This window comes from Pleurodeles waltl, chromosome 1_2 (assembly GCF_031143425.1).
Source record: "Pleurodeles waltl isolate 20211129_DDA chromosome 1_2, aPleWal1.hap1.20221129, whole genome shotgun sequence".
In the NCBI taxonomy this organism is placed as follows: Eukaryota; Metazoa; Chordata; class Amphibia; order Caudata; family Salamandridae; genus Pleurodeles; species Pleurodeles waltl.
The window spans coordinates 946,685,237-946,711,923 of NC_090437.1; the positions used below are offsets into that span (position 1 = coordinate 946,685,237).

General features: G+C 48.6%; 1 protein-coding gene across 5 annotated transcripts in view; it reads left to right on the top strand.

Annotated features, from left to right (window-relative positions):
* The window catches only part of SGCZ (sarcoglycan zeta), a 4,310,842-nt gene that overhangs the window by 635,266 nt on the left and 3,648,889 nt on the right, over positions 1 to 26,687 (top strand). The gene's annotated exons all lie outside the window — the stretch shown is intronic.

Here is a 26,687-nt window from a genome sequence, read left to right on the forward strand (position 1 = left end):
CACCTCCAAAGGCTCTGCAGGGTGACAATCGCCCCTTCCAGATGGTTCATCCTTGATTCCCAATAAGTGCTTGGCATCAGACAAGGAGCACACAGATCTCCTCTTCCCCTCACAGGAGAACAAGAGATAGAAAGGATGCCCCATTGATATTGAGTATTCATTTCCCTAAGTTGACCATGATCGGTTTAAAGTCATGCCTCTTTTGCAGTATGAAAAGAGAGAGATCCTGGAAAAGCTGGATATTTTGGCCTCTGAACACCAATTCCGCCTTGAACCTGGCGGCCACCAGAAACTAATTTTTTTCAGTGAGGAAGCGGACCTGCCACAGGATAGTAGGTGCTGAGTTGAGGTGACCAGTTGCTGGGGACACCCAGTGTGCCCTGTCAAGTGCCAGTGGTGAAGTTCATCATCCCCCCAGATCGCATGAAGTAGGTCAGTGATGGAAGCCATGATCCTGTCTCCTTCTGCTTCTCTAAGGATGCCTTGTATATGGATGTTGTTCTGGCTACTTCTTTTTCAAGGTCTTTTTGCTTGCCTTGCAATTTGACCTGTTTCTCTTCCAGTGTCACCAGAGCATCTCCTGGTCCTCCGTACATGCATCTACCATCCACTCCAGATAGTGTAGGTGTCCCCTAATGTCAGAGACTTCTCTGTGAATGTCCTGTAGGCACGATTTAAAGATTGCCTCAAGCAAGTCTAATTCAGACTGTATCTTCATAAGGAAGTGTGCCATATATTTCTGAGATATTGGCACCAATGGTCACCGATGCAGAGCCACTAGCCACTTTGAGGACATGCTGTCCCCACGGGTCACCTCTGCTGCAGGCATTTTGCTCAAGGGCACAGAGGATACTTTAGCGGACTTGAGGTGCAGCATAGTGGAGCACTCTGATCATGAGGTTCGGGGTCCCCTGGGCGATGCTTGCTCAGTAGTCACACCCCGCTGCTATCTGAGTTGTGAGAGAAGCCAGTAGCACAATGACGGGAAAGAGGAAGGCTTGCACCCACTTTCCCATGGACCTGGACCTGTTGTCTCAATGTGTGATACTAGTGCTTTCCAAGGAGGCCCAAATGGGGTGACAGTTCAGAAGTCAAGGCCTTCTCCGAGTAGCCACAATGAGTAGTGCAGCCTGTGACCTAAGCTGACGCCATGAGATGATCCCATCGGGGCCACTAGGTCCGCCCAGCAGGGCCAGGGTGATGAGGCATAGATCGAGGTGGTTATTTGGACAGGCAAGCCCTAGCCGTGAATCTGTTTGCAGGGTGGCTGGGGTGAAAATTTCAGCAAGGGTCTCTCTCCAGTGTCCTAGGAGGTCTCCTCTGTAAGACTGGCACAATTCAAGCAGGGAAGAGAGGGAAGTGCAGGTGGGTCCACTCAACCACAACTGCAGCACACAGGTCCAGGGTGTAGGGTGTAATTCCTCCTCAATATGGTTCACCAAGGCGGAAGAGTACACACTTCAGGGACCCCCTAGTCAGTCTAAGATCATTGTTTGACCCGAAGCACCGGAAGGCACCAGATTATAGTCTTACCAGGCCTCCCAGTGGTGTCCTTAAGTGCCAGGATAGCTAGGCCTGAATCAATATGGTTGCCCTTCATCAGTCCTGCGCTGCAGGCCTCGAAGCATTGATGTGTGGGCAACCGGTCACCAATCAACAATAAGCCCACCACAGGGCCTCAGGACGTCACTCCAGCACAGCAGGCTGCAGCTGTGTCTCTCATGCCCAGCATGGAGGAGTGTGGTCTTTCTTAGTAGCTCCACAAATGAAACTGGGCCCACAGTGCAGGCCCAATCTCCACTGCATCTCCTGCCTACCGGCAGTTCAGCCAGAGGTCTGTGCAGGTGTAGTCTTGTCACATGTCGAGGTAGCAGGCAAGATCTCCACCCCATTATGATGAATCAGGCCTCAGAACGCCAAACTCGGGGATCGTGGGCCACTTCTCGGGCTGGAAGTTCTCTTATCAGCTCCTCTACATGGGCACAGGAGCAGCCCCAGAGCTAGCGCATCAGGAGTGGTACTCCGAGATCTGGGTGCTGCTGTTCAGGCCTGTGGGGATACAGAGCTGATGCAAAATGCATCTGACTTCATTCCTGTCCCCAGAGCGTCATTTTGTAGTACTTTATTAAAATACACCTAAGCAAAATACGTTAGATATGCCAAGAGTACCCTGAAACATTGGCTGGAAATTGGCGCTCCAGAACTGCATTCACATTTTGCATTACAATATTATTTACATGGATGAAAGAAAGTAGGTCAGAACAATTTTACCATAAAGCAGTGGCTGAATTTCATTCTTGAGCAGCTTTTTCTTACTGTGTGCCTTTGCCCGATGATATACAGTTCATAATAAATTGACTAAAAAATCCACTTTCCCCCTATTTCCCTCTACTTTTCTTTGAGAAATCGCTTCCTTTTCATGGTTGCTTGTAAAGTTTATTCAATCTATTTCAAACTCCCAAGTGCCTCAAGCTGCATGTCTATTGTTTATTTGCTTTGTCATGATAAAGGTGGAACAACTTACTACATTGGCAGAGGGGCTGATGGCCTGCACTGGTCAATCAATCCGGATTTATGGAGTGTGGCTAATCACCCACAAGAGTATCCAGGTGCTTAGAGCATAGTTGCTGAGGGTCTCAGTTTAACAACCAGATCTTGAGTCCTTTCCAGAATTCCAGAAGAAAGGATGAGGTTTGCTGGTGAAGGGGGAGATCATTCCAGGATTTCTTCTTGAGGAAGGAGAAGGAGCATCCTCCACTGTTGCTACAGCAGATGCAGGGGGTGTGTGAGGGAGAGGGAGGGAGAGGGAGGTGGAGCACAGGTGCCAAGAGGGTTGGTGGAAATTCAGTCAGTAGTTGATGTATGCAGGTCCTTGATTGTGAAGGACTTTGTAGGTGTGGATCAGGATCTTGAATTGACATTTCTTCTGAATGGGGAGTCACTGGGGCTTGTTGAGGTGAGGGGTAATGTGGGATTGTAGGAAAGTCCTTTTTTTTTGCCTGATCACCCCCACTCTTTCTGGATAGGTACTGGTGGTTACTGACTCTTGGCTGTGCCCTGGGTACTACTTACCAGTCCCAGGGCCAGTGCTCTGTCTAAAATGGATATGCAAATTAGGCTAATTATAATTGGCTAAGTTAACCTACCTATAAGTCCCTAGTATATGGTAGGGCATGTAGGTTTAGGGACCACAGCATAGGTGGTGCACACCTAGGTGCACTGCTGAGGTGCCCAGTGTCATTTTAAAAGCAAGCCTGCCTTGCTGGCTGCTTTTAAATTAAAGTTATATGCAAATTCGACTTTGGAATTAAAGGTACTTCCAAAGTCTTAAACTACCTTATTTTTACATATAAGTCACCCCTAAGGTGTGCCCTATGTGCCCCTAGGGCTGGGTGCCATGTAACTATAAGCAGGGACTTTATAAAAATAGATTTATAAGCCCTGGTGAGGTAAAAACAGCCAAATTCGTTTTTCCCTCATTGAAGTAAATGGCCTTCATAGGCTAGAATGGGCAGACTTTATTTTAAATTTTAAAGTCTCCTTAAATGTTACATACCAAGAATTTGGTATCAAATTAATTGTTGTAATAAATCCCACAACTTCCAGTTGTTGGATTTAATATAACTTGTTCAGGTAAAAAGTTTAGACTTTACCTAAAAAGTTGCCAATTTCAGCTCTGCATTGTTTTTGCTGCTGTGCTCTGATTGGCCAGCCTGCAGCAGCTTCTGCCAGGCTGCCTTGATTAGGTGTGAAGTGGCCAGGCTTCACACAAAGGAATGTGCTTGGGGGAGAGAATCTCCCCTCAGCAGATGGTGAGGCAGGAAGGGGGAGGGCTGCCAAACTGGTCTTCAAAGGCAGAGAAGGACATTTGCAGCACCCAGCAACACCCCCACATCCTGCAACCCCAGACAGCTAGGTGCCCCCTTGATTAGATTAGGAGAGGGCAGGAGAGGGGTGTGTTTATGATTTTTAGCCACACCAGTGGGTGGGCTCAGCCAGATGTAACCTCCAAAAATCAGATTCATCCATGTTGGATTTTTAGAGACTGTTGCCTTCTGGGATGGATTTTTGCCACACTTCCCAGGAAGTGGTCATCACAGGGGGACGACCCTGTCCCTGATTGGAGAACCAGGGCCCCCCTGCTTTTCACCCAGGAGCGAGGATAAAACTGGCAGACCTGCACCCACGCCTCAGATCCCCTCCAGAATTCAACAAGGAAGGAACTAAAGAAGAAGAAGGACTGCCCTGCTGGACCCCTGGCCTGCACCTGGACCCTGCACTCAGAAAGACTGCACCAGCTGCACACTTGGGCTTCACCACAAGAAGGACTTTGCCTGGCTTCAACTGGTTCAAGGAGGGACTCCCTGTTTGCTACAGGTGAAAAATTGCTATCCAGAGTCCCCTGCACCAACTCCTGAAAAAGTGACCAGCTGACCACTGTCCAGTGGCCAAAAAGGAGTTTGCGCCAGGTGCATTCTGGGAGTTGAAGTCCGCACTTCCCAAGGACCATCACAGAACTTCTGGACCCTTGGGGTGAGCTGTGGACCCCAAAAGAACCTTAAAAGAACATCTGGGTGAAGCCCCAGAAGTTTGGAAAAGATTGGAGAATTTTTGAAAAAAAGCTCCATAAAGTGACCGACCCGACGCGGAAATTCTAGCCGGCTTGCCTCAACCGCAACCCGGCCTGACTTCGTGGTTCGTCCCGGTAAAGAAAAACATCCAAAAAAGAGACTAAGTCCGAAGGTAAAAAGTTGACCGGGACCTCCCAGCCATCGTATCCGAGAAGGGCTCCACGGACGTCGGATCAAGATCCAGGTTTACCCCGGTTGAAGGATTTTCATCTCGAAAAAACGACTAAGTCCGAAGGTAAAAATCACCACAGAGGAAACCGACTTCGCGTATCCGGACAAAGGCTCCAGGAGGTCGGATTCAACTGGCAGGTTCGTCCCGGGGAAGAAAAACATCAAAAAAGAGACTAAGTCAGAAGGTAACTTTTTAACCGAGGCCTCCCGCGACTTGTAGCCGAGCAGGGCTCCATCGCGGTCGGCCTGAAAGTTTGACTTTGTCCCGGTCCTGGTGCAACCAGATGACCCGATTGGCGCTTTTTGTTTCTAAGCGCTAGAAAATAATAATACTTTAAAAATTCATATCTCCGGTTCCCCTGAACCGATTTTAATCGTTTTTGTGTCATTTTAAAGAAAAAAATATAAGCTATTTTTATAAATTGGTTTTGGATTTTTAAACTGTTTCCTGTGTTTTATTTAATTACTGTTTTGTGATATTTGAATGCTTTACACTTTGTCTCCTAAGTTAAGCCTTGACGCTCGTTGCCAAGCTACCAAGGGTTGAGCTGGGATTAATTTACTGAGACCTAACTGTACCTATGTGGAGGTTAGTGGCTTGTTGCTAGGTGTAGGTACCTACCTGCCCTACCAATAACCCATTTTCCAACATAATTGGAAGCAGCAACGGGATCCTGTACTTGTGTTCAATATCACGTTACAGTTTTAGGTAAAACAAATTAAAAATCCTTTAAATTGTCCTAGTGCAAAAATTGTTTTTAATTTTTAAATTTGGATTAATTTCAATTATTGAATTTTTGTAATTTTTCTAAATTCTAGTTTCCAATTTTTGCAAAAAGTTTTTGTTGACACAAAACTAGGGAACCATGGAGCTTGATCTGGCTAGCCTACCCACACTGACAGTAGTCCAGCTTAGGGGGTTGTGTATTGAAAGAGGGTTGCCTGCAACCACTGATCTCAGGAAGCAAATCCTGATCACATCCCTGACAGCATGGGCTGAGGCCCAAGAGGTAGAGTCAGAAGAAGCTCCAGAGGAGGGAGAAAGAAGGGAGGATGCAAGCTCTAACCACTCACGGGAGGGAAGGCATCTGAGCCTAAGTGAGGATGAGGAGGAACGGTCCTCAGTGGATACAGTCACTAGGGGCAGACCCAAAGCTAGTGGTAGGAAGGGGGTCCTTTCAGGAGGAGAGAACCCATCCATCAGAGAAAGAGAGCTGGAAGCCCAGCTAGCCTACATAGCTTTGGAAGCAGATAAGCTTGCCCTAGAAAAGAAAAAGTGGGCAAGCAAAGAAAAAAAAGATGGAGGCAGCGAGAAAGAAACTGAGGTGTCCCTGGGTGGGGGTTTTGCCCCCAGATTACCCAAAGGGGTGGTTCCTGCCTATGTAGAGGGGGATGACATAGATAAGTGGCTGGGGCCTTTGAGAGGGCCCTCCAGATGAGGAAAGTCAAGCCTCAGTACTGGGGTTCACTCCTTTGGGAGTTAGTTCCCAACTCTGGGAGGGATAGGCTCCTAACCATGAGTGGGGAGGATGCAGACTCATACCCCAGTATGAAGAGTTGCTTGACTAAAAAGTTTGGTCTAACCCCAGAGCAGTATAGGCTTAAGTTTAGGGACACCCAAAAGACAAGCACCCAGTCCTGGGTGGACTTTGTGGACATTTCAGTAAAAGCACTGGAGGGCTGGATACAGGGCAACATGGGTAAGTACCTTTGAGGGGCTGTACAATTTGATTATGAGGGAGCACCTTCTAACTAATTGTGTCCAAGAGAGGCTCCGCCAGTATCTAGTAGACTCTAGGTTGACCAACCCCAGAGAGCTGGGGGAGGCAGCAGATGACTGGTTAAGAACTAGGGTTAACCAGAAACCCCCAGGGGGTGATAAGAAAAAGGGAGGACATGGTTCTTCTCAGGGGAAGAACCAGGGGAAAGATGACAAAAAACCCAAAGAGTCCTCACAAGAGTCTCCAAAAACTTCTCAGGGAGGGGGAGCCCCGAGCCAATTCACTTTTAAAAGGAAAGGGTATCAGGGAAAGAATTATGATCCTGCTAAAGCAGGAAAGTTTCAGGAGCTTGCTAAGGCCGGCAAGTGTTTTGACTGTCATCAGCCAGGACATAAAAGAGGAGATGCTATCTGCTCCAAGAAGCCCCCCACTGGTGGGCAATCCCAGGGGATTGCTAGTGTAGGGTTGGGGGTGGAAGTTGGCTCAGGGGTGGAATCAGGGTACACTGAGGTCACCTTAGTATCCGTGGGTGGGGTGGACATTGCAACTATGGCCACCTTACCTCCCATCATGGAGAGGTATAGGCAGAGGCCTAAAGTCAATGGGACTGAAGTGGAAGCTCTGAGAGATACAGGAGCCAGTGTGACAATGGTCGCAGAAAAGCTGGTTTCTCCAGAGCAGGTCTTACCTGGTGTCTTCCACCAGGTGACTTATGCAGATACCAGAACCAAACTCCATCCCATGGCTATGGTGAGTCTGGAATGGGGAGGTGTGACTGGCCCTAAAAAAGTAGCTGTAGCTCCTGCCCTCCCAGTAGAGTGTCTACTGGGGAATGATCTTGAAGCATCTGAGTGGTCAGAAGTGGAAAGAAGGGTCCATGCACAGATGCTGGACCTCCCTGAATGGGTGTGTGCTGTGACCAGGTCACAGGCGGCACAACAGGGGAATGCTGGACACTTGGACCCTGGAACAATGGGCCAAGCCTCCAAGAAAAAGAGAAAAGGCACTGGGTCTGGCTTGCCAGCCCCAACAAGTACAGAGGGTCAGGAAGAATCCAACCCTGAGGGGGAGGATCTGAACTCTGAGGGAGGGACACCTTCCCTGCAAACTCTGCCTGACTTGGCAGAACTGCAAGGGGCAGGTGGGCCCACCAGAGAAGATTTGTGCCAGGGACAAAGAGAGTGTCCCACTCTTGAGGGCCTGAGGCAGACTGCTGCCAGGCAAGAACAAGGGGATACCAGTGGTACCCACAAGGTTTACTGGGAGGATGGAGTTCTCTACACTGAGGCAAGGGCCCTTAAAGAAGGGGCTACTAGGAGAGTAGTGGTCCCCCAAAAGTATAGAGAATTCCTCCTTACCTTAAGCCATGATATCCCCTTAGCTGGTCATTTGGGACAGACCAAGACCTGGAGCAGGCTGGTCAACCATTTTTATTGGCCCGAAATGTCAGAAAAAGTCAGGGAGTTTTGCAGCTCCTGTGTCACCTGTCAAGCCAGTGGCAAGACAGGGGGCAAGCCAAAGGCTCCCTTGATTCCACTGCCAGTGGTTGGGACTCCCTTTGAGAGGGTGGGGATTGACATTGTTGGTCCCCTAGACCCACCAACTGCTTCAGGTAACAGGTACATTGTGGTGGTAGTGGACCATGCCACCAGGTACCCTGAGGCAATACCCCTCCGGACTGTCACTGCTCCCACAGTGGCTAGGGCCCTACTTGGTGTGTTCACCAGAGTGGGATTCCCAAAGGAGGTGGTCTCAGATAGGGGCACAAACTTCATGTCAGCCTATCTGAAAGCCATGTGGGAGGAGTGTGGTGTTACTTATAAGTTCAGCACACCCTACCATCCACAGACCAATGGTCTGGTGGAAAGATTCAATAAGACCCTGAAGGGCATGATCATGGGTTTGTCTGACAAACTCAGGAGGAGATGGGATGTCCTCCTCCCATGCCTGCTGTTTGCCTACAGGGAGGTGCCACAGAAGGGGGTTGGATTCAGCCCCTTTGAGTTACTGTTTGGGCACCCTGTAAGAGGCCCATTGTGCTTGGTGAGAGAGTCTTGGGAAAAGCCTCTCAAGGAATCCAAGGAGAATGTGCTGGATTATGTACTAGGCCTGCGGTCTCGCATGGCTGAGTATATGAAGAAGGCAAGCAGAAACCTGGAGGCCAGTCAGGAGCTCATGAAGCTCTGGCATGATCAAAAGGCTACCATGCCTGAGTATCACCCAGGACAGCTGATGTGGGTTTTGGAGCCCATGGCTCCTAGGGCACTACAGGCCAAATGGACTGGGCCCTATCCAATCCTAGAGAAAAAAGGTGAGGTCACCTACTTGGTGGACCTTGGCACCCCCAGGAATCCTCACAGGATCCTACATGTAAACAGGATGAAACCCCACCAGGACAGGGCAGACATGACCATGCTGATGGTCACTGATGAAGGGAAGGAGGAGGAGGGTGAACCTCTGCCAGACCTCCTGTCCTCAAAGGCAAAAGATGGGTCAGTGGAGGGAGTGGTACTCTCTCCCAAATTGACAGATCAGCAACAACAAGACTGTAAGCAAGTCTTGGGACAGTTTGCTAGTCTGTTCTCCCTGACCCCTGGACTCACCAATTGGTGTGTCCATGATGTTGACACTGGTGACAGCTTGCCTGTCAAGAACAAGCTGTACAGGCTGTCTGACCAGGTCAAGGCCAACATCAAAGCTGAAGTGGCTAAGATGTTGGACCTGAAGGTAATTGAGCCCTCTGATAGTCCTTGGTCCAGTCCAGTGGTACTGGTGCCCAAAGCTAATCCCCAAGGTGGGAAGAAAGAATTAAGATTCTGTGTGGACTACAGAGGTCTAAATGCAGTCACTAGGACTGATGCTCACCCCATACCTAGAGCTGATGAGCTCATTGACAGGTTGGGGGCTGCCAAATTCCTGAGCACATGTGATCTGACCTCAGGATATTGGCAGATTGCCTTAAGTCCAAGAGCTAAGGAGAGGTCAGCATTTTCCACACCAGAGGGCCACTTTCAGTTCAAGGTGATGCCCTTCGGGATGAAAAATGCTCCTGCCACCTTCCAACGGTTGGTGAATAGAGTCCTATCTGGGTTGGAATCTTTTAGTGCAGCTTATCTGGATGATATAGCTGTATTTAGTTCCACCTGGAGGGACCACCTGGTCCACCTGAAGGAAGTGCTTCAGGCCCTGCTTCAAGCAGGCCTGACTATCAAGGCAAGCAAGTGCCAGATAGGGCAAAGTTCTGTTGTGTACCTGGGCCACCTTGTTGGTGGAGGCCATGTACAACCTCTCCAGCCCAAGATCCAGACTATCCTGGATTGGGAGGCTCCAAAAACCCAGACTCAGGTCAGGGCCTTTCTTGGCCTGACTGGGTATTACAGGAGGTTTGTTCAAAATTTTGGGACCATAGTGGCCCCTCTAACTGAGCTTACCTCCAAGAAACAGCCCAAGAAGGTAATTTGGACCCCAGAGTGTCAAAAAGCTTTTGACACCCTAAAACAGGCTAGGTGTTCAGCACCAGTGTTACTGGCCCCTGACTATAGCAAGGAATTTGTAGTGCAAACAGATGCTTCAGAGGAAGGGATTGGGGCAGTGTTAGCACAAGTTAATGAAGAGGGCCATGATCACCCAGTTGCCTTCATCAGCAGGCGACTACTCCCCAGAGAGAAAAAATGGAGTGCCATTGAGAGGGAGGCCTTTGCTGTGGTTTGGTCCCTGAAGAAGTTGAGGCCTTACTTGTTTGGCACTCACTTCCGTGTACAAACTGACCACAGACCTCTCAGATGGTTGATGCAGATGAGGGGGGAGAACCCAAAACTGTTAAGGTGGTCCATTTCCCTACAGGGGATGGACTTCACAGTGGAGCACAGACCTGGGACTGCTCATGCCAATGCAGATGGCCTTTCCAGGTTTTTCCACTTAGCTGATGAGGACTAACAGGGTGTAGGTTAGTACCCATCACCTTTCATCTGGGGGGGGGGGCAGTGTAGGAAAGTCCTTTTTTTTTGCCTGATCACCCCCACTCTTTCTGGATAGGTACTGGTGGTTACTGACTCTTGGCTGTGCCCTGGGTACTACTTACCAGTCCCAGGGCCAGTGCTCTGTGTAAAATGGATATGCAAATTAGGCTAATTATAATTGGCTAAGTTAACCTACCTATAAGTCCCTAGTATATGGTAGGGCATGTAGGTTTAGGGACCACAGCATAGGTGGTGCACACCTAGGTGCACTGCTGAGGTGCCCAGTGTCATTTTAAAAGCAAGCCTGCCTTGCTGGCTGCTTTTAAATTAAAGTTATATGCAAATTCGACTTTGGAATTAAAGGTACTTCCAAAGTCTTAAACTACCTTATTTTTACATATAAGTCACCCCTAAGGTGTGCCCTATGTGCCCCTAGGGCTGGGTGCCATGTAACTATAAGCAGGGACTTTATAAAAATAGATTTATAAGCCCTGGTGAGGTAAAAACAGCCAAATTCGTTTTTCCCTCATTGAAGTAAATGGCCTTCATAGGCTAGAATGGGCAGACTTTATTTTAAATTTTAAAGTCTCCTTAAATGTTACATACCAAGAATTTGGTATCAAATTAATTGCTGTAATAAATCCCACAACTTCCAGTTGTTGGATTTAATATAACTTGTTCAGGTAAAAAGTTTAGACTTTACCTAAAAAGTTGCCCATTTCAGCTCTGCATTGTTTTTGCTGCTGTGCTCTGATTGGCCAGCCTGCAGCAGCTTCTGCCAGGCTGCCTTGATTAGGTGTGAAGTGGCCAGGCTTCACACAAAGGAATGTGCTTGGGGGAGAGAATCTCCCCTCAGCAGATGGTGAGGCAGGAAGGGGGAGGGCTGCCAAACTGGTCTTCAAAGGCAGAGAAGGACATTTGCAGCACCCAGCAACACCCCCACATCCTGCAACCCCAGACAGCTAGGTGCCCCCTTGATTAGATTAGGAGAGGGCAGGAGAGGGGTGTGTTTATGATTTTTAGCCACACCAGTGGGTGGGCTCAGCCAGATGTAACCTCCAAAAATCAGATTCATCCATGTTGGATTTTTAGAGACTGTTGCCTTCTGGGATGGATTTTTGCCACACTTCCCAGAAAGTGGTCATCACAGGGGGACGACCCTGTCCCTGATTGGAGAACCAGGGCCCCCCTGCTTTTCACCCAGGAGCAAGGATAAAACTGGCAGACCTGCACCCACGCCTCAGATCCCCTCCAGAATTCAACATGGAAGGAACTAAAGAAGAAGAAGGACTGCCCTGCTGGACCCCTGGCCTGCACCTGGACCCTGCACTCAGAAAGACTGCACCAGCTGCACACTTGGGCTTCACCACAAGAAGGACTTTGCCTGGCTTCAACTGGTTCAAGGAGGGACTCCCTGTTTGCTACAGGTGAAAAATTGCTATCCAGAGTCCCCTGCACCAACTCCTGAAAAAGTGACCAGCTGACCACTGTCCGGTGGCCAAAAAGGAGTTTGCGCCAGGTGCATTCTGGGAGTTGAAGTCCGCACTTCCCAAGGACCATCACAGAACTTTTGGACCCTTGGGGTGAGCTGTGGACCCCAAAAGAACCTTAAAAGAACATCTGGGTGAAGCCCCAGAAGTTTGGAAAAGATTGGAGAATTTTTAAAAAAAAGCTCCATAAAGTGACCGACCCGACGCGAAAATTCTACCCGGCTTGCCTCAACCGCGACCCGGCCTGACTTCGTGGTTCGTCCCGGTAAAGAAAAACATCCAAAAAAGAGACTAAGTCCGAAGGTAAAAAGTTGACCGGGACCGCCCAGCCATCGTATCCGAGAAGGGCTCCACGGACGTCGGATCAAGATCCAGGTTTACCCCGGTCGAAGGATTTTCATCTCGAAAAAACGACTAAGTCCGAAGGTAAAAATCACCACCGAGGAAACCGACTTCGCGTATCCGGACAAGGGCTCCAGGAGGTCGGATTCAACTGGCAGGTTCGTCCCGGGGAAGAAAAACATCAAAAAAGAGACTAAGTCAGAAGGTAACTTTTTAACCGAGGCCTCCCGCGACTTGGAGCCGAGCAGGGCTCCATCGCGGTCGGCCTGAAAGTTTGACTTTGTCCCGGTGCAACCAGATGACCCGATTGGCGCTTTTTGTTTCTAAGCGCTAGAAAATAATAATACTTTAAAAATTCATATCTCCGGTTCCCCTGAACCGATTTTAATCGTTTTTGTGTCATTTTAAAGATAAAAATATAAGCTATTTTTATTAATGGATTTGGATTTTTAAACTGTTTCCTGTGTTTTATTTAATTACTGTTTTGTGATATTTGAATGCTTTACACTTTGTCTCCTAAGTTAAGCCTTGACGCTCGTTGCCAAGCTACCAAGGGTTGAGCTGGGATTAATTTACTGAGACCTAACTGTACCTATGTGGAGGTTAGTGGCTTGTTGCTAGGTGTAGGTACCTACCTGCCCTACCAATAACCCATTTTCCAACAGGGATCATTTAGGGAGGTTGAGGATGAGTATGGCCTCTGAATTCTGTATGGGCTGTAGTCTTTTCAGGATGGTGCATGGTGATTCCTATGTAAAGTGCTTTGAAGATCCAACGGAGCATGCAAAGAGTGAGGAAGCAGACAGAGGAGACTGCATTGATCTGGTTTTTCATGGTGAGCTTGCTGCCCAGGATGATGTCAAGGTTGTGTGGTCTGTCGGGTGGGTGAAGGTCCTAGTTCAGAAGGTTGTTCCCAAAAATCAGCACTTCCATTTTGCCTGTGTTGAGTTTTAGGCAGTTGTTTCTCATCCGGTCCGTGATGCCCATCATGCACCTCTGGAAGTAGGCTTTCATGGTGGAGGGGTGTTCTGATAGCAAGAGGATAAGCTGGGTGTCATCTGCATAGGATGTGATGTTCATTCTGAGGGTTCTGATGCTGTTGGTCAAGGGGGCCATGTAGAGGTTTAACAGTGTGGGGCTGAGTGAAGAGCCTTGAGAGATGCTGCAAATGATGTTTTTGGGTTTCGAGGTGAAAGGCGGTAGACGGTTTCCCTGGGTTCTTCCAGTGAGAAAGGAGGAAATCCATTGGAGGGTGTCTCCTTGGATTCCAATGTGATGAAGCCTCTTGATGAGGGTGTGGTGGGATACTGGGTCGAATGCTGCTGAGAGGTCATGGAGGATCAGGGCTGCCATTTCTACCCAGTTGAGGAGGGTTCCAATGTCATCAGTGGCAGCAATCAGGGTGGTTTTGGTGCTGTGGTTGGTTCAGAATCTGGGGAATCAGAAGATGTTGATCTCCAAGTGTTCTGTGAGTTGGAGATTGATGGCTTTTTCGAGGACTTTGGTGGGAAGGGGAGCAGAGAGATGGGACCATAGTTCTTGAGTTCGGTGGGCTAAGTGGATGGTTTCTTTTGAAGGGATTTGGTTTCTGCATGTTTCCATACTTCAGGGAATGAGGCCATGGTTATGGATGAGTTGAAAATGAAGGTGAGTTTGCTGCTGATCATCTTCCTCCGCAGTTTGAAAATGTGGTTGGGGACAGGGGTTCATACGTGCTCTTGAGTTGAGAGAGTTAATGATGGCTATAGTGTTTTCTGTGGTGAGCCGGTCCTAGGCTGTGAGCAGGGGGTGGGAGATTGCACCACGGTTAGCATCTGTGGGAGTGAAGAGTCTGAGGGTGTTGGCAGCAGCCGTTCCCATCTCCAAAGTTTTTTTAGATGAAGATCTTGTCATGGAAGAAGTCTGCTTGGGAGTCACAAAGGTCCTGAGAAGGGGTGATGTTGTTTTTGATGGGTGAGGGTTGGAGATCTCTCTGACAATATTCTTTGCTGAGGTTAGAGCTCATTTTGTTGTGTTCGGGTAGGGAGCTCTTTTTCATCTCTTTCAGTTGTTGGTGGTATTGCATGAGGGAAGATTTGAAGGTGCCTGGGTCTGTGGGTTCCGTGCTGGTGCGCCATTTCCTTTCTAGGGTGCACCATTTTCTTTTTAGGTTGACACACAACTTGGTAAAACAAAGTGCCTTTTTTTAATTGAAAACCAAATTAAGTTTGAGGCTTCATTGAATAAAATTATAAAACATACATTTTCCCTTCCCTGCACCATGTTTAGGTCTAGCACAATCAATCACCAATTGTGTACACTACAGAAAAAACAGCCTGTGGATCAGCCCCTTTCATCCTTGATTTTGTTTGGGTCAGCGCCTTTTAGTCATTAGCTTGTTTGGGTCAGCCTACTTCAGTCATTGATTAAAATGTGTAATTCATGTTTTCGATCAGTCGACTTTGGCTACAGTGGACTTTGCACTTCATCTACATTCCACAAGTTCTTCTTGCTGCTTGCTTTTAGACTCAAAGAAAGTGCCTCCTTCTGATTGGATGTTTACTCCTGTTACGGAAATTTCCATCTTGAAATGTTGCCGTCCTTAAATGATGTATTAGTAGCGCAAGTCAAACACAGAAAGTAGTACACTTTTACCAGCAGACAGACAGGCTTTTCACTATTATAAGGTGCAGTTGCAATTGTTATGATACTGTAAATGCATTTTCCACAAAGCTGTACAGATCTCACTTCTTGAAGTGGCAGCACTAAGTACAGCTAGTGACCCCTTTAACAGAGCTTGTTTGGCTCAACAACAGCAGCTCATTTTGAGTATTTTGTTAGCTTTAGTCCTTTACTGTTCTCGCTCTTTCCAGTGTAGTTCTGTTGTGGTCCTTTTTGCTAGTTGTGTCCTAGCTTTGTACTGTTCTGGTTTTTCTTGCACATTCTTATTTTGAACGTCCCTGGTAGTAGTGTGAGTGTTCTTTGTGTTTGCCTCTTTTAAGTGATCAGTCCTCATTCATTATCTGTCGTGCATTCAACAGGTTCTACACTTGCCATTGGTTGTGTTATAGCTTTATATTTTCTTGGTAGCACATGGTTAAGGCATTGTCTATTTTGTGAGCCAGAAATGTTTTGTTACTTTTTCACTTCCTCCATGTCATACAAAGCATGCACACTGATCTGGTATGTGTCTGTTTTTGTTTTCATTTCCATAATTACTTCTCATCTCTGTCCTGATTTTAGCTTTAAAATCATACAAATCATACCAATCATACAAAGCGCATACAGTCCATGTAAACTGCCATACACACCCCTCCCACACCACCAAAGATGTACCTTGAATAAAATTGCACCTACGTCTTGAAGTCTCTATTCCACTACTGAAGAAAATCTAATTTGGAAGCAGTAAGTCCTTCATTCTACACATATTTATACCATATGCAGCGCAGTAGCAAACATGTTTTATTATAAATGTAACCTACGCTGCTAACTCCACACATCTTTCTTACTGAAGACCAACAGCTCAACAGTAACTCCACAGCAAAACACAACTTTTCAACCAGACAGTGATAAACCTCTCTGGTTTGCATGTGAATCCTGCCACTGTCCCATCTTCCAATGGAGCAGCAGAGCCTAGTTTTCAATAAAGATGTGAGCAATGGCACACTTGAAAATAATACTGACTTTTGAATGCTTCCAGCATAAGGTCATACACTTGAGTATTTTTGGAAGCATAAGTGTCCCAACTCATTGGTAACTCACTGACCAATAGCGCTTCCTTCTCAAAGTTTCTGAAAATATGTGAAAGGAGAAAGGAGGTGAAATTGTTGGACTTGGCTCTTTCTGCAGGGTCATCCCCAAACATTTTGCCTTTGTCCTCTACTTTTTTCTCTGAATTGTTTTCTGTTGGCTTTCAATCAGGTTATATTTGTAGATAATGGCTTGTCACCCGAGTGGGTATCCAGAAGTTAACTGCAGATCTCAGTTGAAGAGCCAGGTCTTGAGCCCCTTCCTTAAGTCAGTTGACGAGGATGTGGTGTGGAGGTGGAGGGTGTTCCAGGCCATGGCAGCAGGATGGGAGAAGGACCATCCTCCAGTGCGGCAGTGTTATATGCAAGGGCAAGGAATGAGGATCGGAGGTCCAGGGAGTGTTGGTGGAAGTGAAGGCGGTGGTTAATGCAGGCAGGTCCTTGGTCATGGAGGGCTTTGTAGGTGTGAGTCAGGCGCTTGAAATGGCATCTCTTCTGGACTGGGAGCCAGTGGAGGACTTTCAGGTGGTGGTGATGTGAGTTTTCTCCGGCAGGTTGGGAATCAGTCCGGGTGCTGCATTCTGGATCATCTGGAGTCTTTGCATGAGTTTGATGTTGATTGCATATAGTGTGTTGCCATAGTCCAGTCGCCTGGTGATGAGGGCCTATGTTGCTATCATCGGGGTGTTGATGGGTCGCCAATTGAAGACCTTGTGAAACATGCAGTGTGTGGAAGCAGACTGAGGAGATGGCGTTGACTTGACACTTCATTGAGAGTTTACTGTCCGGGATTAGCCTGAGGTTGTGGCCGTGGTTTTTCGGTGAGGAGGTGGGTCAGAGTTCTGATGGCCAGCAGGAGTTGTTCCAGAGTGTAGTGTTTGTTGAAGATCAGATCTTCCGTCCTGTGCGTATTGAGCTTCAGGCAGTTGTACTTCATATTGAGACAGTCTTCATATAGTTGTGGAAGTTGGCCTATGTAGAGGTGGGGTCAGCTGAGAGTGAGAGGCCGAGCTGGGTGTCATCAGCGTAGGAGATGATATTGATGTTGTACGACCTGACAATGTCTGCGGGTGGTAACATGTAGATGTTGAAGAGAGATAGGCTCAGGTATGAGCATTGAGGGACGCGATGTGTAGGGAGGGAGGAAGACTCTCTGGGTGCGATTAATGAGAAAGGATGCCATCCATCTGAGTGCGTCATCTGTGATGCCAATCAAGTGTAGGCGATCAATGCATGTGTGGTGGGAGACCGTGTTGAAGGCTGTGGAGAGGTCAAGCAGGATTAGGGCAGCTGATTCTTTTCTGTTGAGTACGGTGTACATGTCATCCTTTGTGGTGATCAGAGCTGTCTCAGTGCTGTGGTTTGCTCTGAAGTGTGATTGGGAGGGGTCCAGTAGGTTGTTTCTCTCCAGGTGCTTGGTGAGTTGAAGGTTGATGGCCTGCTTCAGGACATTGGCAGATAATTGGAGCAGTAAGTTGGGACAGTAGTTCTGGAGCTTGCTGGGGTCTGCTGAGGGTTTCTTGAGGAGGGTCTGACCTCGGTGTGTTTCTAGGCATCAGGAAAGATGGCTGTGGACATCAAGGTGTTGAGGATGGTGGAGAGTTGGCGGCTGATCCTGTCTCTTCCAAAAGTTGAAAAGTCATGGGGGCGGGGGGTCAGTGGGTACTCCAGAATGGATAGCGTTCATAAGGGTAATTGTATACAGTGTGCTCAACTGTTCCCATATGGTGAGCGGGTGGTCGGTGGTGGAAGTTTGAGGGGGCTGAGGAGGTTGAAGGTTAGGGGGTTAAAGTTTTTGTAGATGTTTGCTATCTTTTTGTGGAAGTGGTCAGTGAGGGCATCACAGGGATCCTGTGATGAGGGGTTGGAGTTTTCAGTGGCTGACGGGCAGGTGAACTCTCTGATGATGGGGAAGAGTTACTTGGCTTGGTTTGTGCTCGTCTCAATCTGGTGGGTCAGGGCCTCCTCTTTTGTGGCTTTGATCTGTTGGTGGTGGTCGTTGAGGGGTGATTTGAAAGTGGCTTGGTCGGTGTGGCTTCTGCTGTTGCTGGCTTTAGTACTCTGCACACTTTACCACTGCTAACCAGAGCTAAAATGCTTGTGTTCTCTCCTTAAAACATGGTACAATTGGCTTATACTCAATTGACACATTTCATTTACTTGAAAGTCCCTACTAAAATGGCACTACAAGTGCCCAGTTCCTGTAAATTAAATGCTACTGATGGTCCTGCAGCACTGATTGTGCCACCCGATTAAGTAACACTTTTATGCATGTCTCAGGCTTGTCATCGCAGCATGCATGTGCAGTTGTAAACTGCCATGTCAACTTAACAAAATAACCCTTTGTCAGGACCAAAGCTTCCTTTTTAAAACATATGTCATCCATAGGGTAGGCCCTGGAAAGGCTAGAGGGCTAGTAGTGAAATACTCCTAAAGTTATTTTTCACTATTGCAAGGCCTACCTCTCCAATAGGATAACATTGGAGTTATCCTAGTACATTTTATAATAATTTCCAAATGGGGACAGGTAAGCCTTTCATATTTGGTGTCTACGGAGTTGTAATTTCAAATCCCAATTTATGGTGGAGTCAGGTTTTAAGCTACAATTCTGAAAATGCCACTTTTGCAAAGTTGATATTTTCCTGCTTAAGCAATTTAGAGCCTGCAGCTTGTCACATGACTGGGTGTAGGTGATAGTTAAGCTTTATGTATTCCTCCTAGACGTCCAGAAACAATGGGAGTTTAGGTGTGCCTGGATGGGCCATCACTGGCAAGTTGGGAGGGAGGAGCTGGGCCCCTCCCCACTTGCACTGTACCCTGTCTCTCCACAAAGGGCTGCATATCCTCAGCAGTAAGTCAAGAGCCAAGGCCAGGAAGGAGAGGCATCTATAAACTTCAAAGGCATGCCTATATAAGCTTCTTCCCACTTTCACCATTTCAAAGGCACAACTGTGTATAAATACTGGACCTCAGACACCTCCACTTAAGTATACTTCTGAACCTGTGGATACTCTGCCAGGAAGAAGGACTGCCATGCTACTGATAGGACTGCCACTTTGCTACTCTGCTGGACTGATGCTCTGAAAGAACTCCTGCTCTGCTGTGCTGATCTGCTGCTGGCTACCCTCTTGCATGGGGGAGAAAAGAACTGGACCTGCAACTTCACCCTTCGACCCATGACACCAAAGTGATGCCAAGGGCTAGTCTACTGGCCTGCAGAAATGAACCTCAGAGACATAAAGGGCTCCCCAACAACCTGCACCAGCTCCTGGGCTCTGCTGCAATGAATTCCTGATCCCCAAGCAGTGCTCCTCAGGCCCTGGACCCTTGGTGTGGCTAATTAGCTTAAATCATTTGGACTCTGATTCAGTGTAAAGCTCGATCAGCCCAAATCTTTGTGCTACAGCATTGTCCACTGTGGGGCCCACCAGCACGAAGCTCCAGCAACACCCATCCGTGACACCTGGCCTGCTCTTGGTGCCATGCCAGCAGCCTTCCACAATGTTCTTCCTGCTCCTCGCTACCCCATCCAATGTGAACTTGGACTTTGAGAAGGTAAGCTTCAGTGGGCCTAACCTGGTGTCCTGCGCTCCATCACTGTAAGCCTGAAAGTGTGACTGTGACCTGGTCCAGCATGACCAGATACCCCAAGATGGCACTTTAAGTTTTTGGCACTATGTTTGCTGAAATCTTCAAAAATTCACAACTCCATGTCTTCGGATTGGATTTGTGTCATTTTGGGCTTGTTTTATTCATTCATTTTTACTCTATTTTCTAACTTGGTGTGGTATCCTTTTTGTGTGGTGTTTACACTGTTATGCTGTTTGAGGAGTTGCACATATATCTTACATATTGACTCTATATTAAGCCTGACTGCTCTGTGCTAGGGTATGACTGGGTTGAGCACAGGTTAATTTGGGGTTTACTTGTGCACTACCCTGATGAGGATTGTGGCTGCTGTTTGACCAAGGCTCACAACCCCAGTCAACTAGTAGCCCAAAAGAGTTGGTGTGAGAATTTAGGTTGTTGGTTGAAGGGGTGTGACCCCTGTTCAGGCAACAGTTCCTGTCGGGGTGAACCTCACAATTCACTAAACTAACCTGTGTTAACCCTCTGGTAGTTTGGCACAAAAGCACTCCTGCTTAATTTAGAGGCTATGTGTAAGGTATTTTTGCAGCACACAAACAGTAGTAAAGGGAAAACACAAAGTAAGAATAATTCCTTACCAATTTAGAAAAATAGAATAAATGTTCATAAATTACCAATTAGATATTGATATTATGGAGATATGATTTTTTAAAAGTTTAAGGTAAAAACAAACACCAAAAAGATCAAAGTGTCAACTTTGGACAAATTAGAAAAACATGGCTGATACAACTGAATGCAGGTTGGATACAAAGAGTGGATTGGGCACAATCAGTGCTTAACTTTAGACAGACAAGAAATTCTGGAGAAAAAATTTTGAGGAGATAAAGTTCAGCTGGAAAAGGCTGCAGGCAGTGTCCGAGGAGGGAACTTCGTCATCAGGGAGCCGCTGGATGAAGTCACTGTGAAGATTTCTAAGTTCAGACTAAGGCATCATTCTGACACTGGCGGTAAATTCCATTACCGTCACGCTGACTGCCGCCAACTTACCGCGGCGGCAGATATCCGTTCACCATATTATGACACACACGCACCAATCCGTCAGTATTCAGCCACAGACACAAATCCACCACACGAAAGGTCAGTGATAAAATGGTGGAATCCAAACCCACACCGTTACGCCAACAGAACTACGCCCACCACATTATGACCCACGAATCACCAGGACGGACATTCAACGACGGTAAACCATTGGCGGTACATACCGCCGTGCTCAAAAGCAACACACACAAACAAAACAACTCCACATTCGACAATTCAAACAACACACTTGACACCCATACACACACCACACCCACACCACTATAAAACACACACCTAAGTTAACAACAACCCTTTACCATTACAAGCCATTGCCAACAGAGAGACAACAAGACCACAGACACAACCAAAGCCACACACTTCTCACACTCTCACACCTATACACCACTCATGCACCCCACATCACACACCCCCACACACCCTCACCTACACACCTCACACAACACCCTTGGCACCACAAAGACACCCCGCTTCACAGAGGAGGAGCTAAGGGTCAAGGTGGAGGACATCAACAGGATAGAGCCACTGTTATTTGGAGCACAGGTGCAGCAGATATCGATAGCTAGGAAGATGGAGCTATGGCGGAGAATCGTGGACAGGGTCAACACCGTGGGACAGCACCCAAGAACTAGAGATGACATCAGGAATAGGTGGAACGACCCACGGCGGAAGGAACGTTCCATTGCAGCAAGACACCAGATCGCTATACAGAGGACTGGCAGTGGACCTCTACCTCCTCCCCCATAGCTAACAGCATGGGAGGAACAAGTCTTGGCAATCATGCATCCTGAGGGCCTGGCCGGAGTAGGAGAAGGACTGTACTCTAGTAAGCCAACTCTCTACTACTACTACCCCCTACCTGCATGCCATCACATACCTCCACCCTCACCTTCACTCCCATCTCTCCACCACCTCCCACACACCCGACCATCACATCTCACTTATCCCAATGTCAAGCCCTAGATGCTCTACCAATGCATGGACACCCCTCACAGAACTGCATGGACACTCATCACTAAAGCATGCACACCACACAGAACTAACAATCCCATCATACACCAACATACACAAGTGAAACTGCCAGGGCAAATGCAACCAAAGAGGGGATGCCACGGATGTACAATATGTCAGACACAGAAAATATAACACATCTTTTACATCCCCACAAGTACCCCAGACAATGTCAGCGGAGAGGAGGTGCCAGCAATATCCAGTCCCCCAACAGAAGAGGCCCACAGTGATGACAGCAGCTCTGGTCTTCAGGATCTGGATGATCAACCTGGCCCATCTGGCACCTCTGGACAGCCGGTTTCCCAGGCCCAGTCACACACTACCACAGAGCCTTCCCCTTCAGGAAACACCACCACAGCACCCACCCAGCGTACCCATACCTCTTTCCCTAGAACGCGGCAATCAGCAGTGTCCCCACCTCTACAGGGACCCCAAGCCACACCTCATACCCATGACAATCAGAGACCTGTGGTCAGTGGCAGTGGGCACACGGTTCAGGGGACAAGGCACAAGCCAACAGGGACACTGGGAGGACTGCTGTGCGCCAGGGGGAGGACAGGCCCAGGGAACCGACTCTCCAGGAGGCAATTGCAGAGATCCTGGAAGCATATCAATATTCCCAGGACACGATGGGCCAGATTCTGTACAATGTGCAGGAGAACAGGCGGCTGCAGGAGGGACAGTACCAGGGGTCAGGGAGGACTTGCAGGCCATCAACAGCACCCTGATCTCCATAGCAGGGGTGCTGGCAGACATGGCCAACATTGTAAGGGAGGCAGTCACCGACATCTGAACAGCCTTCCACCTCCGCTACTGCTAGTGGACAGGAGCCTCACCACAGGACTCACAGGCCACCAGAACCCCTCCCCCTGCAGAAGGAGAACCACCCCGCAAACATTCCCTGCAATCTAGACAGAAGCCAGAGACACTTGCCAAGACCCCCGCCGGGAAATGAGACTCTCCTGATTGTCACTCTTGTGTCCCACTCTGTCCACCTTGAACTGCCATTGCTCCCCTTCCTATGTCCCCTTGGACAATGCACCTGTGCTACAAACAGACTGGAACAATACCCTGGAATTTCTTCCATCATCACCCTATCCCATTGCACTTGCCCCTCAATATTTTCAAATATGTATTCATTTAAACAGGTACAACCATTGCAATTCAACTGTACAGAAAATGAGCATAGATTAATGACCTAGCTGGCTGCAGTGATCACACCAGGAGCATATGTGAGGTCATCAACATCTGCAAAATGAATTGCCAGAGGGTACAGTAAGTGGGCATAGAAGTGGGAAATAACAGCATGCCAGTGCCACGGAAATTTAAACAAATGTAATTGAAATGTGAAGTAACACTGTCTTACCTGTGTGTCATTGGAAGTGTTGTCTGATCACTGAAGTTCTGTTGTCCTCATCCTCATCATCTACCTCCTCATCCTCACTGTCCACAGGGTCCACTGCTGCCACACTGGCATCTCCAGTCTCCACTTCCTGCAGAAAAGGCACATGGCGTCGCAGAACCAGGTTCTGCAACATGCAGCATGCCACTACTATCTGGCAGACCTTTTTGGGTGAGTAGCACAGGGATCCACCTGTTAGATGGAGGCACCGCAACCTGGCCTTCAGGAGGCCAAAAGTCCTTTCTATTATCCTTCTGGTTTGCCCATGTGCCTCATTATAATGTTCTTCTGCCCTTGTCCTAGCATTCCTCACAGGGGTCAGCAGCCATGATAGTTTGGGATAACCAGAGTCGCCTGCAAATTTTGAGGGACAACAGTTAGCCACACACTATCCCATATGGCCTACACCATACCCATACACCAACATATACTGGGTAGGGACCAGGGTTCACCTATTAGCCACACCCTGTGCCTCTGTAGTTGGGCTATCACATTTGGGATGCTGCTGTTCCTCAGGACAAAGGCATCATGCACCGACCCAGGATACTTAGAATTGACATGGGAGATGTACTGGTCCACCAAACACACCATCTGAACATTCATAGAGTGGAAACTCTTACAATTTCTGAACACCTGTTCATTCTGACAGTGGGGGGGCCAAATGCAATAGGTGTTCCATCAATCGCCCCAATTATATTGGGGATACGTCCCATTGCATAGAACTCAGCCTTCACTGTGGCCAAATCCTCAATGTGGAGAAATACAATGTAGCTGCACATGTGTTTTATCAGGGCAGACAACACTCTTGTAAGAACTTTTGAGAACATTGGCTGTGACATTCCTGCTGCCAAGCCCACTGTCACTTGGAAAGAACCATTTGCTAGGAAATGGAGCACTGATTGAACTTGCACAAGAGGGGGGATCCCAGTGGGGTGATGGATGGCAGAAATCAGGTCAGGCTCCAATTGGGCACACAGCTCTGTGATTGTGGCCCTGTCAAGTCTATAGGGGAGGATAATGTGCCTGTCCTCCATTGTTGCCAAGTCTACTAGGGGTCTGTACACAGAGGTATGTCTCCATCTCTTATTCATCCGCAGTGGTAGCAATCTATGGGGCAAAAGAGTGAGGAGCCAGTCACAAACTGTACAATGGAGATACAACAGAACTTGGCATGCTGGTAACTTGTAATGGGTAAGTGTGATTTGTCCAGTATGTCGTAATTTCACCAGTGATGCAGCAAGTTTCCAGGGCCTGCCCCCCCTGAAATGGCATCTGGTTGTCCTGTGTGGAGGGACAGGTGGAAGTGAGGTAATTCCCCTGACGTAGTGCACCGTTGCGGGAGGCTGTCGGGAATTGCTGTGCAACTCCTCATTGGTTAACATTGGGCCCTCTGGGTTACAGTGGCCAATGGTGATCTACACCGGCGGTAACGGTATGCACCGCCGCGGACGTGACCACCATTTTCTATCTCATCCCTCACTTGCTACCTGACCTTCAACAGGAGAGGACCTAAACTGCATGTGCTGCTGTGACCTGTGTCTGGAACCTTCCATGGCCCATATGACTGAGGAAAGGGCCCCATCATTAACTTCAGCGGTGTTAGAGAGACTGGTGGATGGGGTCCTACCATAGTACGAACTGCTGTATGGGCCTCCAGACCAACAGGTGAGTACACTGTGGGCACCATGCATGTGGCATGAATGCATAGAGTGGAGTGTGTGAAGGCCTCATGTAAGTGGGGTGAGTGGATGACCTCTGAGAGGCATTTTGGTTGTGTGTAAATGGTGATGTTAAGGGGTATGGTGGGCCATAAGTGTAACAGGCAGGACTGTTTGACTAATTCCATTTTCCTTTGTGTATTGCCTCTGCAGGTCAGCGCCCATCAAAAGAAGGATATATGACATTCCATCGCCAAGGATGTGCTGACCCTGGGGGTCTACGGCAGACGGAGCACCCACTGTTGCAAACGGTTGCAGGATCTGAGACGCTGGGCAAGGAAGACGGTGGAGGCCCAGTTGGGGATGGCCTCCCAACGAGGAAGGGGTGCCCCTCTAACTCTGACCCCCCAGATGGCCTGCATACTGGCAGTGGCCTATCCTGAGCTGCATGAGCACTTGAGGGCATCACAGCAGCCACAAGGGGGTGAGTACAGTGCCCATCATTACAACTTACATGTGGTAGGGTGGTGTCCGGGTGGGGGATGTGCGTCAGTGGGTGCTCCTATGCCAGACCTGACATTGCAGCGTAGGTCCCATGGTGGCTAGGGTACAGAAGGGCAAATCTTGCTACCTATCTCGTAGGCACCCACTACTGGTCAGGGTTGTGTGGGTCACAGGTGTGCTGCATTTGGGGATGTTTGCCCCTCCCCATGCCTTGGATGCTGTTTATCTGGTAGTGCTATGGCATATTGCGTAGGGCTGTTCCTTGTGTGTGAGGGTGCTCTGTACGCCAACTGTGGTGTTGGTGCAGCCATAGATCAAGTGTATCCTTTGTCTTTTCCCCCTTACTGTTTTGTCACCCTGTCCTTATGTGCGTTAGCATCATCTGGAGGAGGATCAGAGGCACCGGCAACGAAGGGAGCTGCATCCCGCAAGACCCAGGAGGCAAAGTCTACCGTCTGTGAGAGCACCAGTGGGATGAGGGGCGAGGGGAGCACCCACCATCAGCACCACGGCAGAGACTGGAGGGGACAGTTCTGACACAGATACCTCCTCCGATGGAAGCTCCCTGGTGGCGGACACCTCTTTGACCACCCCAGCTACAGGTACATCTGCCACCCCAGTACCAGCACCGCCCTCCCAGCAGCCCCTCATCGAGTTGCTAGTGCCCGCTCACCCAGGAGGGTGGGCATCTCCTTCGCCCCAGGCACATCAGTCCCTGCCCCAGTGAGCCCTTCTGCCCTGAGTGAGGAGGCTATTGACCTCCTGAGATCCATCTGTGTAGGGCAGTCAACCATTGTGAATGCTATCCAGGGGCTGGCAGCCCAGATGCAACAGACTAATGCATTCCTGGAGGGCATTCACTCTGGATTGGTGGCCCAACAGAGATCGAACCAGGCTCTGGCCTCCTTGCTGATGGCAGCCATTGTCTCTGTTTCCACCCTCCTACTTTCTCTTCCCAGTCCCATTCTCCCCAACCCCAACTCGTCCCAAGCACACAGGCAGATGAGCATGCACACAAGACAACACACAAGAGTGGTACAGACAAACACAAGCACCACACTTCATCCCACAGGCACTCACACAAACACGATCAAGATGTAGACACGCCAATATCCCCTATTTCCACTGTCTCCCCCTCCTCCACCACCTCCCTCCCAGTTCTGTCTACAGTCACCCCAGCATGCACTACATCATCATCCACTACCAGCATCATCACCACACCAGGCAGAACACACACCTCACTGGCAGACACCTCCACAACAGCCAAGCACCCATCACCTGTGTCCTCTACCACTTGTCTGCCCCTCTCCTAAGGTACAGAAACGCAAGCACTCAGACACCCAACAGCCATCCACCCCACAACAGCATCCAGCCCATGCACCTG